Below are 17,847 nucleotides of genomic sequence, written 5' to 3' on the forward strand. Positions count from 1 at the left end.
ATAGTACTCGTTTTTAATAATCGAATTCATGCTTGAATTATTTAATTATATCTAACAAAATCTTGATGAATTGTATTCCTATTAGAAATATTCTTTTAAGAATACGGCAAATCCATGAATCTATAAATAACTCTGAGCAAAATCTTAAAGATTCTTATAAACCTACTAATCTAGGTACGATTTTAAACAATAATCATATTCATGATGCTAGATGGCTCATAAGAGCTAATATTAAAATTCGTTACAAACAAATACGTTATCTACAAAAAAGACTATTTGTTTTTTAAAAATAATATTTTTAAAAAATCGTTAAAATATTTTAATTATATAAGTATGAACACTCTATAGTTTATGAAAACTCTATTTATTTTCTAACGAACACACTCAATTGAAGTTATCAATAATTTAACAAAATATCAACAACTAAATAGATTAACCACCCCAAAAACTTTTATTGGATCTGATACCATTTTTTTTAATCTATTTAATTATTGATATTCTGTTAAATTATTGATAGCTTTAATTGAGTGTGTTCATTAGAAAATAAATAGAGTTTTCATAAACTATAGAGTGTTCATATTAATATAATTAAAATATTTTAACGATTTTTTTTAAAATATTATTTTTAGAAAACAAATAGTCTTGTTTTTAGATAACGTATCTGTTTGTAACGAATTTTAATACTAGCTCTTATGAGTCATCTAGCATCATGAATATGATTATTGTTTAAAATCGTATCTAGATTAGTAGGTTTATAAGAATCTTTAAGATTTTGCTCAGAGTTATTTATAGATTCTTGGATTTGCCGTATTCTTAAAAGAATATTTCTATTAGGAATACAATTCATCAAGATTTTGTTAGACATAATTAAATAATTCAAGCATGAATTTGATTATTAAAAACGAGTACTATTTTAACAAAAAATTCAAATCTTTTAGAATTAATAGTTAAAATAACTCGAAATGAAATTATCATGAACAAATAAATTTAATAACAACAATAGAACGATCAAATATTTTAGATAGTACCTTCTTGAATTAAGCTTGAATTACAATTAATACATACATTTGGAGAAAGAATTATTTGAAAATCAAGAGACTTTGAACATTTACTAGTAGAAAGAGAGACTCTTGGAGATTTTTTAGACACGGGATGAACATTTTTTAGAGAATGAATATTTTTCTTTTGCTTGCCTCTCCTCAAATATGATGTCTATTTATATTGATCTTGAAGTCTTCAAAGCCTTGAAATCTTGTAGTGAAAATTTTGCCGTATGATCAAATGACCAATCAATTACTTGTAAGTGGTTGTCACTCATCTTTTGAAGAAATAGTCGTTTGTAATCAATGAATAGCTTCTTTTGATAAAACATGTCATTATAGAGCATCTTGTAAAGTTTTTTGTCTTCATATTATCACTGATGATAAGAATAAATAATTTTGATAATATTTGTTTATACACTATAAATACATATATAGTGTATACTTACACAGTTTATACACACGTATTTGAAATAATAATTTTGATAATAAAAGAAAGGAAATACCTTACATTGAAGGTATTACACCAAATTTAATGATAAGAATTTCTTATTCTTCATAAGGATCATCAAAATGATCTTGAGAGTCTTGAAATAAATCATTTTTTTTATAGATTTTGGAGCGTCTGAAACTGATGGAGTTTTGGCGAATTTCTTGAAGTAGCTTTTGAAGTTCTTCAGGAGAAGAGGTAGCAGCATCTTTAATTCTTGCAATTAGATCCACCTCACTTTGAGGAAGACTGTTGATAAAAGTGGCTTCAACCTTTGGTTTTTGAATATATATTTCTTGATAATGTTTAATTACTACTTGTTCACTGTGTTGAGAAATCTTCATTTTATCCTACCATTTTGAGCGAAATTGGTGATTAGGCTAGGGAGGAGAGGAATCTTTTGCTTATTGATAATGAAAAGTCTAAGACATTATCCATAGAACTTTAAATATCGTGGTGAATTGTAACATATATTCAAATTCTTGAATTTATTGAATAAACAATTCCTTAAATTTGAGATATCCAACATAAATTTCTTTTGGTAAACAATTTGGAAGAATTCCCATATATTTGTACCAATTGATAAGCCATCTTGGATATTCACAATTGAAGTTCAAATCAAAGAAGATAAACCATGTGTGTGAATAATTCCGAATAAAGAATGCCTTAGTCCAGGCATCTTGATAATCATAGTAAGAAAATCTGGGATAAGCAGGATAACTTATAAGAGGTTTTTTATAGTGAAGGTTTGGAACCCAACTTTCTGGAGAGATGATTTTAATAATATGAACTTTGCTAAAATCAATGTTTCCTTCTTTTGAATTAGAACGATGAACAAAAATTGACTGAACCAGATTCTTTCATAATAACCTTATAATGTTCTCGAGTTTTATATGAATCAACATAAAATGTTTTCCCTTGACCAAAGAGATGATTTGTGAGAATATGAAAACCTTGATGTAACTTATGGATTTGAAAATCTTCAAGAATTTGAACTCTTAAGAAATTTGGATTAAGAACATAAAGGGTTTTTGTAGAAGGGCTAGGAGTAACAGATTTTTGAGTTTGAGGAGTGATAGGTTTTGTAAAAGGGCTTATCGTGTCGGTTGAAGTAATTTTTAGAGTAACAAGTTTTGACTTAAAGATATTAGAATAAAGTTGTGAATTCTTAGAAGTAGGAGTTAAAGGAGAAAAACGATTTTGATTTTGAAATGAAACAAGCTTTTGAGAGATTGGCTTCTTGTTATCATGTTTGGAAGAGGACGACGAACTCATTTTCCCTACAAAAATTCTCGAGAAAGAAAGTCAGGAAGCGAATTTTTTTCTTCTTTTATAAATTCTATTTCGAAATCAAAGTTACCTAAGAGGGTTTGCCAACGAGCAAAAATTTGTTTGGAAATAATATTTTTCACATCTTTTTATAAAATAGTTTTTGCGGATTGACTATCTATTCTTAATAAAAAACTTTTCATAAATAAATCATCTTCAAATTTTTTTAATACATAAAACAATGCTTAAAATTTCTTTTTTGACAGTTGAATAATATTTTTGTGTATCATTCCATGCACCAGAGTAATATCGAACCAATTGTTCCTCAGTTGAGTTAATAAAATTTTGTTTTAGAATTCCTCTGAATCCAATATCCCAAGCATCAGTTTTAACTATGATATTGACATTGGGATGAGGTAAATTTAAACATGACAAAGTAGGAACCTTTTGTTTTATATATTTAATTATATTTGTATGTTTTTGAGTCCATGGTTCAGGATTTTCTTTTAATCTATTATAAAGCGGTTTACATATAATCCCTAAATCTTTGAAAAAATCATGGATATAATTTAAGCATCCTAAAAATCTTTGAAGTTTCTTTTTATCTTTAATTTCATCAGGAAATTTAGCAGAAAATTGCAAGCTTCTTGTAATAGGTCTAATAGTCTTTTTGATTATATTATATCCTAAAAAACGAATTTCATTTTTAAATAAATGCATTTTTGCTGTAGAGACAGCTAAATCATTTTGATAAATTAAATCATGAAATTGATTTAAATGTTTAAAATGTTGATCAATTGATTGTGAAAAAAACTAGGACATCGTTAATATAAGCAATAACAAAACTACTTATAGGAGTTATGATATCGTTGATAATATTTTGGAATTAAGAAGAGCATTTTTTACTCCAAAAGGCTTTACATTCCATTCAAAATGCCCGAAGGGAACATTAAAACCAGTTTTGTATTTATCTTCCTCATGAAGTTGTATTTGCCAAAATCCCGGTTTCATATCAAACTTTGAAAATATTTTTGAATCATAAAGCTTTTTTAGCAGATTTCGTTTATTAGGAATAGGATAACGAATCGATTCTAAAACTTTGTTTAAAGGTTTATAATTGATGAGTAATCTTGATGAGCCTCCTTTTAATCCTGCGGCATTTATAACATAAAATGTTGAACAAAATCACGGTGATTTAAAAGGTCTTATGAGTTTTTTATTTATTAAATCTTGAATTTCATTTTTACAATGACTTTCTAGTTCATTATTCATGTGAATGACTCTAGATTTTGAAGGAATATCTTTTTCATTAAAATTTTTTATATATGGTAAATTTTACAATATGTTGTTTTCTATTCCAAAAGGCATTAGAAATATTAGAACAAACATTTTTTTTTTCAAATTTTAATTTTAAACCTGTTATTTTATTTTGAATATTATTATTATTTAATTGATTAGTTATTCGAACATTATTTATTTCGTTAATAAGATATTTGGCTTGTGTGTTTTATAATTAAGGACATTAATCGTTGAATATAAAGGAGGTTCACAAAATTTAAATATAATTTCTTTTCCAAAAACATTGGTTCTTATACCATCATCATGAACCATTAAAAGATAAAATTTTGTAATGAAAGTTGTTCCTAGAATTAAAGGAGAAGAGAGATCTTTTACTCAAATTAGGTGAGTTTTATAACAGTAATCTTGGTCATTACAAATATGAACATCGGAAACTTTATAATTTACAATTAATTTTGTACCTCCGGCACCAGTAAGTCTAGATGTAGTTTTTTCATAGAATTGTGTAGGAAAAATTCATTCTTGAATACAATTCATATCAGCACCATTATCAATTATAGCAGTTAGGTTGATTTTAAAATTATCCTTGACTAAAGTAATTTGAGTGTTCTATTTTTGAGAAACTTGATTATTTATAATTTTACCAATAGTTACATTTTCAATTTTATTTTCTTCTTTATTAATTTCTATACTTTTGTTTTAAAAAGTAGAAGGTTTTTCTTTTTCTAAAATTAAAATTTTATTTATTATTTCTTGTTTTATTATTTTTAGTTCTTCTTGAAGTTCTTGCATAGAAATTGGTTTTGTTTCACTAAATCTTTCATATATATTTTTTAAATTAAAATTTTCATTATTAGCAGGAGTTATGTTATTAGTTTTATTAAGCATCTGTTTTATTCATAATTCTTGCATATTTTTATCTTTTATAGAATCAAGAGAGTTTAAAAGATCTTTATCATCTTATGAAAGAACATTAATGGAACTATTAGTAATTACATTGATTAAATTATTACAGTGACATTTACCAATACGCTCGCAAATATCAGAATCTTCTGAACTTGAAGTAATATCTTGGAGAATATTTAAATCATTTGTTTGAAAATCAGAAATACTTTCATCGGAATCTGAATCAGTATTTAAAATAATTTTTCTTAATTGTTCTTTCAAATCTCCAGAGACATTTAACTCATTTATTTTTGTCTTAGCATAACAATTATTAGCTGTATGACCATTACGCCCACATTTATGACAAATAATAATATCTTTTGATTTTCCTTTAGATTTTTTATAATTTTGTTTATAAGGTTTTATAGATTTTGAAGCGTAATCTTTGCCCTTTTTATAATTTTCTTGAAGATTATATTTCTTTTTCCTGAAATATTTTGAAGATCTTTTCTTATATACTCTAGATTTTGAAGTAGACAGACCATTGAAGGGTTGATAACCATATTGTTGGTAAAAATTTCCTAATTCATTTTTACTGTTAATTCTATCTTTTTTTTTTTTGAGTTTTTCTTTAAACCTAAGATCAGCACAAACTGCTAATCCCTCTTTATTAATATAGTTTATTAAATCTCGATAAGTTAAATTTTGATAAGGGATGCTATTATTAAAATTTTCTCTTAATTTTTGTCTAACTCTTTCTGCAAAGAGTTTTGGGAGGCCAGCAATAAAACGTTATTTCCAATAGGACTCTTCACAATCAGGTCTCAAAAAAACTTTAACAAGATAATTATCTTTATACCATCTAAAATCAGTAAGTTTTCTGCAATGTAAATTCATTAAAATTTTTGAAGTTTTTTCTTGAAAAGTAATAGGATTTCCTACAAAGTTTTCAATAATAGCAAAAATTAAAGTGTTAACCATATCATCTTCAAATATTTGTATTTTTTGATTATTTTTTTTGTTTTATAATGGTTTTCTTAGCAGATAAAATATAATCTTTTTCTTCTTGTGAATTATAGTAATCTCACCAGCCATTAAGACTGCCAGTAAAGCAAGAAGTAATAATATTAATAATTTGAAGTTGAGTATTATTATAAGCTTTATAAGCATTAGCAGCCATAGTCATTTTCTGTATAATATTCATAATTTAATGTTCATAATGGCCACCAATATTCCATTCATAAACATAACTATCATCATATTGAGCACGATCAAATTGAAAAGTTCGTTCTTCAAGCTGAACATCTGGAAGAGAGGGTCTATTCCAATAATTTTTTATGGTTGGTTTTGGATTCTTTCCGAAAGTACTTTGCTTTGATTGATTAATTTTATTAAGATTTGAAAAGTCATTAGTGAGTTGATTAATATCATCATTTGTATTAACAAATTGTTGAGCAAGAGTTTCAAAATTTGTTTCACTATTAATATCACTATTTTTAGATTCGTCATTTATAAGAGTATTAATATTGTTAGTGTTTGAGATATGAAGTTTTGAAAGTCTTTTTTCTAATTCGTTAATTAAATCTATATTTCCTAGATTAAAATTACCATCGATTTTGCAAGGAAGAAAACTTATATTACTAGTGCTTGCCATATCCTACTTATTAACATTTTTATCTTTGAAATTTTTTTCTTCAATTTTAACTAAATGCTCGGTAATACTAGAGATAAGGTTTCATCTGCATGATTATTTTGGTAAATAATTTTTTGAAGACCCTTTTCAGTAATTAATTAATTTTTGGCTTGAACTAAAGGTGTTGCAATAAATATATCGTTAATAATAATTTCTCTTTTTGGTGGAAAATTAGCAATAATTTTTTTATTAGAATTAATATCTTTAAATTTTTTCTCTAAAATGGGAGTGATAGAATCATTTTTAAATGAGTAATTTATTTTATGTTTAGGGGCGTAAATTAATTCAAACCATTGAAAAAAGAAGAATGAATTTTATTTGATAAAACATAATCTTCCAAAAGGCCTAAATGGAGAAATATTAAATAGTATGAAAATTTGTCTTGGTGCCAAGCTCTTTTTTTATTATTATAATCTCTATAATACTCAATATCTTTTAGGTAATCAAAATCAACTTGATATTGTAAATTCGAGGAATTTATTTTAACAGGTTGTTTTTGTTAGGATTGAAGAAATATGTTTTATTGATTCTAAATTATGACTTCTTGATTTTTCGCATTTTTTATTCCTATCATTAGCTTAGAAATTTTTTCTATTTGTTTATTATATTTATTTGTGTATGGAGGTATTTTGTATAAATTATAATTTTCATGAGTTCTAGTTTCTTCTAAATGTTGAACGGTTTTGCGTATATTAGAATTTATCTTCCAATGTCTTTTTAACATATTAGCCCAAAACTTATTATTTTTTGAACAATTAATTTGTACTTTAGAGCTCATAATTGTTGTTTAAAATTTTGAAGTTCATCAATAAAATCTGATTTAGTAGGACTAGGAAAACTATTTTCACTATTTGCCTCATCTTGATATAATGGTTTGGAAATAGAATTAGTGTAATAAATAGTTTTTAGTTTTAAAGATCTCAACTTTAATAACGAAGATTTTGAAGAGCCTGTTTTTTGGATAAAAGAAGTTGATAATCTGGATGATGAAATATTTAAGGAAGAAAAATTTATATCTACCGAACCATCATTATATTCAATAATATTTGAGATTTGTTTTGAAGAGTCTAGTGGTTTTGGATCGATAACATTTTGTAAGTTCCAATTACATGATTGAGTTATATCCGATCATTTTAATCTTTTTGGTGTGTGAACTTTGGTATGGTTAGTATTTACTTCAAAATTAATTATTTCATTTCTAGGACTTGATAAACATGTTTTCGGTTCAAGTGTAGTTGTCATAGTCTTGTAACAAACACGATAAATTATTGCTAAAAGCTTTGTATCATCTTTAAATTCTAAATTTTTTGTTTCTGTAGATAACACCAAAGTATCTAAAATATTTTTATCATGTAATCCTAAAGAAAAATTTGGATAACAATTGAAATAAATAGGTCCGTTAGCAATATTTGTTTCAGCCATAGCTAAAATAGAATTTTGAAAAACTTTATGTCTCTTGTCTCTTAAAATAAGGAGAACCCGGGCATCTATTCCAATTCTAAATAGAGACTTGATAGCAATTTGGACTAAACCGACATGTAAAAATTTATACTTCGTTCTATGCTCTGGAATAGATCATGATGATAACAAATGTAAATTTTGTTGGTTTTGACCAATAGACAAAGTTTGTTTTGTCATTTTAATAGAATAACCTTGAAAATAATCAAAAGTTCTTATTCTGTATATTGTATTAACGTTAGCTTTAGGTATTGTCCAATTATTAAAACTTTGTTCTATATTATTAACGGTTTACTTAATAGAATTTATTTGATTATTATCATAATCTTGTTCATTGTTGATATTTTTACCAGAAATATATTTTTTGGATAGTATGCCTGGAAATTTACTCATATTTAATTAATTTTGCTTTAAAATTTTATAAGAAAACTTACTTGTTTTAATAACGGTGAACAGAGGGGAATCGTCCCGACGATGATTATGGTCCGGTACTGCGACTTACGTCCTTATTTGCGCGCTTTACACTAATCCAACCAATCACTGATCTTGTCTCTGAATCATACTTATTAAAACTTATAATTTTCTTATAGAATACTAAACCAAAATTAAATAAATTTGAAATAAATATACCATGCATAACCACCCATAAACTTTTATTGGCTCTGATACCATTCATTTTAATCTATTTAATTATTGATATATATATATATATATATATATATATATATATATATATATATATATATATATATATATATATATAAATGATTAAATGAGAATCACTAAAGATTAAGAACCTAAGAACCAATAATTTTAACTAATCATTTAAAATATATGTCATTTCTTAAAATATGTTTATAAATCTTATAAAAAGGATTTTTTGTCTACCAGTTATAAAAAAAACGAATGGTATTATTGTAAATAAAAACAATAGTTAGCCTAGTTTTATAAATATATCAGATCTAAAACCTATATCTAACATCCACTTCTCATTTTTTTATTAAGGTTCAAAGATAGAACACTCTATTCCCTCCCTCATTGTACCACCTACATCTACCTCTTAAATCCATCGTCACCGGCACCAGCACCAGCACCGACAACACCACCACCATCACCGTTGCTGCCACAGACGACACCAACACTGCATTGTTACACTCGTTGATGTGTTCTACAACCATTCCTGCTTGTTATCAAGCAATAGAGGTCGTTTTTGTTTCAGATCTAACACGAACCACCACCTCTGGTGTCATCTAACACAAAATTTACACCCGTTTTTTTCCTATCGCCGATGAAACCACTAGATCTACCACCTTCGTTGGTTTCTATCACGTCTATCTCGTCCTCTTTGAAATCTGAAGAAACACATCCAGACCTGATGTGTTTTAGATTAAATCCACATCGTCCTCCTCTCCTTACTGTCTTCATTCTAAACTGATAAGCATTATCGATCACTGGTACTTTATTGACGACCATTCTTTTAGATATGAAGTGTTTTGTTCTTAAGCTACGCTCTTTGGTGATAGATCTACGATCTACGGTGGTAGATCTATGATTTTTGTCTCAAGATCTACTATTTACGCATTCAGATCTATGAGTTTCATTGACATTGAGTGACCAAAACTAAAATCTCCATCAACCTCCACCACTATTGTTTCCTTACTGCTCCGCTGAAACACTTCTAACTCGTTTCCATCACTTTGTCTCTGATCTCCGGTGAAGCACCACTAGATCTATTGTCACACCCCAAAACTGGAACGACGGATTCGTTCTGGGGTGGATGGCGTCATGTCAAGTATCACAACCTATGTAGTATAGTAGATCAAAGTACAACAATCATTGCATTAATAGTAATAGTTTTACATGGTTTTCATTACAATACATCAAAGTAATACAAGTAATGATATAAAAGCAGCTTGGTACTAAGCTGTCTTCATCAAAAGCTCCGGGGAGGTACCTGTCTAATGCTGACCTGAGAATACAAGTTATTTGAAAAGCGAGTATCAGCATTTTTACAAATGTTGGTGAGTTCATAAGTATTTTAGTGTCATTTTAATCAAATAACTTTAATAAAAGTGGTAGCTTGAGTATCCTTTACATTAGTGACCTTTCCAGAAAATCCTATATTTTCTTTAATAAAAGCAGTCTTCTACCAAGACTAGACGGAGTTAGGTTGTAAAAAGTAGTGTTCCCTTAATCGCTATCATTATCAAAATAAAAAATTTGATTATTAAAGAAAGCAAGAGAAATCAGGGAAATAACATATGCCTCAGAAGTGAGGACTGCTGACTAAGGCAAAAGGAATCATAGACTCCAGGAGAGTATTGAACGAACGACACACCTGGCTCAGTCTTACAAAAGAAGATACAGACCCCAGACGATACCAAATTGAAAGATACAGCTAGTAAGGTCTAAAACAAAGAATACAGACCGCAGGCAATATCAAATGAAAGATACAGCTAGCAAGGTCTAAACTAGAGAATACAGACCGCAGACAGTATCAAATGTAAGATACAGCTAGCAAGGTCTAATAACAGCGTGACTCTGAAAATGGGTTCCCAACATATAGTGTAGATTGCTGGTATAATACCGTTACCTTAAGGCCATGAATTATAAGGAAACCTGGGATACTCGTAACCATACTAACCGACACTAGAGTACGTGACGCCCTACAAGCGTCTATAAATTATGACATTTGTCACCCCTTGGCTTGGTGGGCCGTGGACTGTAGCTAGCAGTCAGGGTGCGGGGGTGTCAATCCCGTATAGATCTATACACACAATGTTCGCTCTCTCTACAGAAGACTCTGGTTACCAACTAGACAACTGAGAAGGCCGTGTCCCGAAGATGCATCCCAAATAGTGGGTAGTGGGTTTCATATGTAAGAGCTAAACTAGGGGTAGAGACTCATAACTTGACTGACTAGAGTAAACCTATATGTCTATGCTCGCATACATAACATACAACTAATGAATCAAATGACCTTCGGACGGCCATCCGATCCCACCAGACCACATCTCAACGAAGAAAAGGTAATATGGCGGACAAGCCTTCCTAAGTCCTTCAATCATTAATTATCTACACCTATACAAGTACAGACATACATCTGACTACGACTGAGTGTGTAACAAGTGGAAACGCATTGTGATGTATAACTGGGTCGTGGTGTGTAAATGCACGGTGTGGAATAATCGACTCGTGATGTATAACGTACAGTGTGAGCGAATAGTGTGGAATAACTGAATCATAAAGTGTGAGCGAATAGTGTCGAATAACCAAATCGTAAAGTGTAAACAACAGTGTGGGATAATCGAATCGTGAAGTATAAGTGTTACCAAATATAAGCGCATCATAAAGTGGAAACGTTATCAAGTAGGAGTTTAAACTAAGCAAAAGTGAAGCAGCGACATCTAACAAGCAAGAGTATTCAACATGAAAGAGAACTTTGATGAAAACCTTGGAAAAACCTTTATACTTAAGAAAATCACAACTTGGTATTCTTTGATAAAATAAGTTTGAAAAGCTTTAGAAATTCTTTGCAACCTTCCATAAACTAGTTTAAAATGAACTTTGGTAAAATAGTATAAGTAAGAGTTATGAGCAAGTGAAAACATTCTAGAAAAACCATTTAGAGTATCCTACTTGGTAAAACAGTTTACAGTGTGGTAAATTCTTGTGCATGCGGGTTATCAATCACATGTGATTGATATGATAACTGGCATGTTTAACTTGTATTCACCCCCTATAAAACATGTAAAAACATTTAAAAGGTTCATTCAGGGGTATGAACTCACCTGGTGTAAGTGGATCCGACAAAGGCACCGGTTGGGTGTCCGGTCTCAAGTAAGGACTTGGACACCCTTAGAGACCTATTTAAAATATGATAACATAAGTTCACATACAATTAGTATATTTAATACTAATTAAACAAGTATACGCACTCTAAGGAGCCGAAAACACTTTGGTTAAGTGTTTGGGGTGTCCCGGGTAACATTTAAGGGCTCAAATGGCTTAGGAATGGATTTTACTCTTCAAGAGTAAACTCACCTTATGGTGTTTACGGCCTAGGGAAAACTCCCCATGAGTTTACGGCTGTAAAGTCATGGTGAGGGACGGCCGTAAACTCATGGTGAGGGGTTCTAGGGTGTTTTAAGGGCTCTATCTTGTTCGTGGAATTTTGCTAGGTCCAAATCCAGAAGGTATGAATGAGTTTAGGGCTTTTAAAGGGACCATAGGGGAGTTTACGGCCCATGAACCACCCCTATGGGAGTTCACGGCCGTGAACTCCTACACCTTGATTTTATTGAAGTTTTAAGTCCCTACTCCAACCCTAGTAATTTATAATGAGGTGTGAGGCCATTCGGGGGAATTAAAACCATCATTTGGCTTGATTTGGAGGTTTTTACGGCCTTGGCATATGTCTGTCCGTAAACTCCTTTTAATACCTCAATTTCTTGTGTTTGAATTCTCTAAACCCGAAATAGAAAGCCCCTAAATTATGTCTTAAGCCTAAGGGTGGTTTGGGAGTGTTTTTGGGGCATTTATACAATCATAAGAGGTGTTTACGGCCTAAGCATGTGCTTGGGCCATAAACTCTCTTTTAGGCCCTAAATCATTGTGTTTTCATGTTTAAACACTCCTAGATAAATTCCTTAATTGGTTGCTAGGCTCAACGGGACAAGTTCGGGTCATTTTGGCCACATTTAAGGTGTTAACGGCCTAAGGAGGATCTTAGGCCGTAAAATCCTCTTTCACAGCTTCTAAGTTCGATTTTTGGGGTATAATCACAAGCCAAGATGTTTGGAACAAGCTAGGGTAAGTGGACTTACGATTTGGAAGTGTTTGGTTGCGGATTCGAGTTGAAAACGAGTCTAGAGAGAGAGTATAGAGAGAGGGTGATATGGGTGCGGGAAAAGAGTGGAATGAAGTCCACTCCCCCTTATATAGGGGTTCGAGTTGGGGCTCAGTGGAATTCTACCCGATATTGCCGTTATACGGGGTTTTGATCGCACCCGATTTAGTGGTCGTAATAGAATTTAACATTTTTCCAGAATTAATATGGAAATGTAATTTAAGTGTCTTCTTTTACTTTATTACGACTATCACGACATGAAACATAAATAAATAAAGCATTTATTTATTTGACGATCTCTTATTAACGAAACTTTTATACAGTGAAATATTCCGTTAACGGTAACGGGGTCATGTAACGGAATAACTTTGGGTTGTCACATCTATGCATCACGTATGTCTATTTTTGTATTGATTTTTTTTATTAAGCTGTAAATTGAAGGTTTTAATCTCTTATTTGTTATTTACTTGTCTTAATATTAGTTTTAATTGTGAATAGTCTATAGATCAACGTATTAAATTGTGAATTTGTGTTATAAACTGTGAATATTGTTTTAAGATGTGATTTTAAAGTGTGTATTACTTTAACTTATGATTTTTTTATTGTAAAATTATCTGTAAACTTGAGAAAGAACAGACGACAAGAGATAATTTAGATAAAACATATGAAATATTATCTTGAAATTCAACTTTGATACAACTCACAAGGTGTTTTATATGTTTTGGTATTTAACTATGAATGGAGTATTGGCTGTTGTATTAAACTATGAATACATGTTTTAAATTGTGAATGTTGTTTTAAGCTGTGATTTTAAACTTTGAATATTATTTGAACTTGTGATTTTATTTATAAATTAATTATGAACCTAGATAGAATGAAGAGCAAGAGATATTTTCGACAAAATATATAATAATGTTTTCTTGAAATTTGATTTTGATACAACTCACAAGGTGTTTATTAAAATTATTGAAAAAATAATGTTTTATTTGTTTTGTATTTAATTGTGAATTGTGTATGGATTGTTGTATTAAACAGTTAATATGTGTTTTAAACTGTGAATATTGTTTTAAGTTGTGATTCTAAAATGTGAATATTATTTGAGCTTTTTTCTTTTTTCTTTTTTTTTTTTAAATTTTTTTTTATTTTTTTTTTAATTTTTTTTATTTTTTTTAATTAATTGTTAACTTAGATAGAACGGGTACTAAGAGTCTAAGGGATAATTTTAGATAAAACACATGGAAATGCTATCTCGAAATTCGATTTTGATACAAATCATAAGGTGTTTGTTAAGACTATCGAAAAAATAATATTTTATTTGTTTTATATTTAAATGTGAATCGTGTATGAATTGTGTAACATCCCATCTAAAATATAATAACTAAATAATAAACCCGAACCCTGAGCAACAATTTATTATTATTATTATTATTATTATTATTATTATTATTATTATATGTTATTAGAGTCCAAAATTAGATAATAATTAGTGTAGTGTTGATTTCAGTAAGCCAAATGACAAGATTTAAATCTCTAGTGGTTAAAGTGTAATTTTGGGACTTAATTGTAAATATTTTCGTAATTCAAGGGGTGATTGGTAATTTTTGAACTAACTGTGAAAGGGATTTTAAAAGGCAGGGACTAAAGGAGTAAATTTCAGACCAAAATTGAAAAGATCTTGGATGATGGGGTTGATTTGTAAATTCTAGCCTTATTATGAAAAGAAATTGGGAGGGAGGGACCGAATATGTTATTATGCACATGTTTGATGTTGGACATGGGTTGATCCCGTCACCCTCTTTCAGCCTACATATATATTGATATTATACCCCATGTAACCCTAACCCTAATATTCCCTCCCAGCCGCCACATTATGCACCCATCCCTCTGGTAACCACCACCACCCCCTTCTCACTTCCGTTGCGATCAGCCGGCAACGACAGCAGCCACCGGACATCCGCCATCCTCCTTCTTCTCCTCCATTGATCCAGCCACTGTTTGAGTCGCCGCCATGGGCCTCTGGCCGTCACTGTCCACCCACCGACGAGAGTCATCAGCAGGCGCCAACTTCTTCTTCGTTTCCGCCGCCGCTGCTCCCAACAACCGGTCGAAGTGCATTGCTTCTCCTCTTCTTATTTTGTCACTGCCCGATAGCCGTTGTCGCCACCCCCAGTGGTTGTTGTGGCTGGTTTCTTCCGTGCTGCCTCGTACCACTATGAGTGTGGTTGAGATCGGAGTATATTCAATGTCAAACTCCCGACGAGTAGGGTTATGTGGACGCGTATTTGTTGACGAGGACTCAAGAAAAGCTTGCCACCACTGTGAGGTAGTGGCTGACTTTGCAAATCGTCGATGATGCCGCTTTCTTGATGCCACCAGCCACCATGGAAGGTGGTTTTGTGCATGTGTTGCTATGTGTTTAGGTGTGTGTGTTGTATGCGGTTTTGTTGGCCGAAAAATTGAGAAAAGGCCATCACCACCACTGTGAGGTGGTGGCTGCCACCTTCTACCATCACCTGCCGCCGCAGTGCGACTGTGTGTCTGTGTGTGTGTCTATTATATTAGTGTGTGAGTGTGCTATTCATGTTAGGTTGTAAACTGTAATCGATGCCGGAAAAATAATAGAAAAATGTGAAACCACCACCGTGAGGTGGTGGCTACCGCCTCCAGCCGCCACCAACCGCTGTGTCGGGTGATGATGTGCCTCTTTAGTGTGTTGACTCGTTTAGGGATGCTTGGACAAAGTGGGCAGCATGAAACCCTAATGGCCCCAATGAAGCCCTAATTGATCTAAAAGCCCAACCATTTGATTAATAGGCTAGTAATTGGGTTGGAAATCCTAATTAGGGTTTGGGAAAACCCTAATGCCATGAAACCCTAAAATTTGGAGTTGATTGGGACATACACATGGAAATTATTTTATAAACTTAAAATGTTAATTAATAATCAATTGCAATTAATCTAAGACAATGTTGGACTTAATGAATTAAGTCCTTAATGGGTTAAGTAGGGACACTTAACCCTAATCATCATTTCACGAAAGAAACTCACATTTGGGCCATTGGATTGAAATTGTGAATTACACCCAATCACACCATATGATTTATCTAGTAGAGTAATGGACTTAATGGATTAAGTCCTTAATAAGGTAAGTGAGAAACACTTAACCCTACTTGTCATTTCATGTGAAAGCCCTAATTTCACTTGGGTCTTGAGTTGGGCCTTTCTATTGGGCTTTGGTGATTGGACTATTAATGGGCCATCCAAGAATAATCATATGGACTAGAATATGTTGATGGGCTTAGGGTAAGGCCCATATGAGGGTGTGGGCCCAATTTGGAAAACTAGGTCGTGGATTGGCCATAGTTTGGTTCTTGATGATTATATGATATTGGGTCATTGGGAATGCCACATGTTTGGACTGGACTAATTAGATGGGCCTTTAATTATGGCCATGTAAAGGTTTGGGTCTAATTTGGAAAATTAGGCCATATATAGGCTTTGATTCCTAGTTTGACTTTTGGGTCTTTGGATTGGGCCTTGGGATTAAATCAAGCCAAGGTGGGGTAATGTAGCCTGTTACTCCATGAACTTGTTGTTATATGTTGGGACCCAATTATTAATTGGCTGATGCTTTGATATTGACAGTTCGGGAATCTATCATCCAACAGCTGGGATTGTGTCTATGGTGTTGGATTAATGTCTAAGTCCATAACTATAATTGGTAAGACTTGACCCGACCCGGCATGGTCCATTTGGGTTGCATGACATCATGCACTTGGATAGACTATGATGAGAGAAATAAGACACTTATGGTTATTAATATATTATAAGTTCTAGTATATTAATAATAAGAATAATAAGATTATTTAATTAGTATTGATCAAGAATTAATCTAGGATTAATTAAGTGATCAAAAGAAGACTAATTAAATATATGGGTTGATTGTGCAAATCATCCATACTTATATAGTGGGCTAATGCTCCATGGATTATCTAGTTGGGCCAAAACCCATATGATGCTCCATGGATGCTCCATGGTGTATTTGAACCCATGGATCCAAGGAAATGGAAAGTCATGACAATTAGGGTTTGCCCTAATTGTAACACTATATAAAGATATTATTCTTGACAAAATCGGCCACTAGATTATTCTAGAGAGGGCTAGCCGATTTTATGAAGTGTAGAATTCTCTCAAGTTATTCCAAGTGTATTTGGTGTTGTGTGAACCATTTGAGGTGTCACACTTGGGGCACTAGGCACTCAAGCTTCATGAAGACAAGCACTGTCAAAAAGGTATGTATTCTATCTTGTTATAGTAATAGTTTTGTATGCTAGATTAGGATAATACCTTGGATGTTCATATTTGCATGTATAATAGAGAAAACATAGATCCAAGGTATTTAGGGTTGCATGTACACTTAGGAGTGTTAGAATGCTCATAACCCAACAGTGGTATCAGAGCCTAGGCTTGTTTTCTTGTTATACCTGCAATAGAAGCTGAAAAATCGAAATTGGTGCTGTCAGCCCAGCAGACTCGCCGAGTCCATGAAGGGACTCGACGAGTCCAAGGCAAAATGCATCCAACTCGCCGAGTTGTGTTCATGCACTCGACGAGTTGAACCCCAGACAACATATTTTCGAGGTTTTTGGCTAGAAATGGACTAGGAACATTACCCTAAGTTGTTTTTGAACTTATAAACTTGTTTTTAATGTGGTAATGTTCATGCTAATCCATTTTCAAAGATAATTGTCAATAGATTCATGTTTTGTATTAGTTTAAAGGTTAGACTAATTACATGAAAAAGTTTGATTTGAATTATCTTGTTCTTATGAGTTGCTTAGATTAATAGAAAAGTTGAGTGAAA

This window comes from Lactuca saligna, chromosome 7, assembly GCF_052625555.1.
Source record: "Lactuca saligna cultivar CGN05327 chromosome 7, ASM5262555v1, whole genome shotgun sequence".
NCBI lineage: Eukaryota > Viridiplantae > Streptophyta > Magnoliopsida > Asterales > Asteraceae > Lactuca > Lactuca saligna.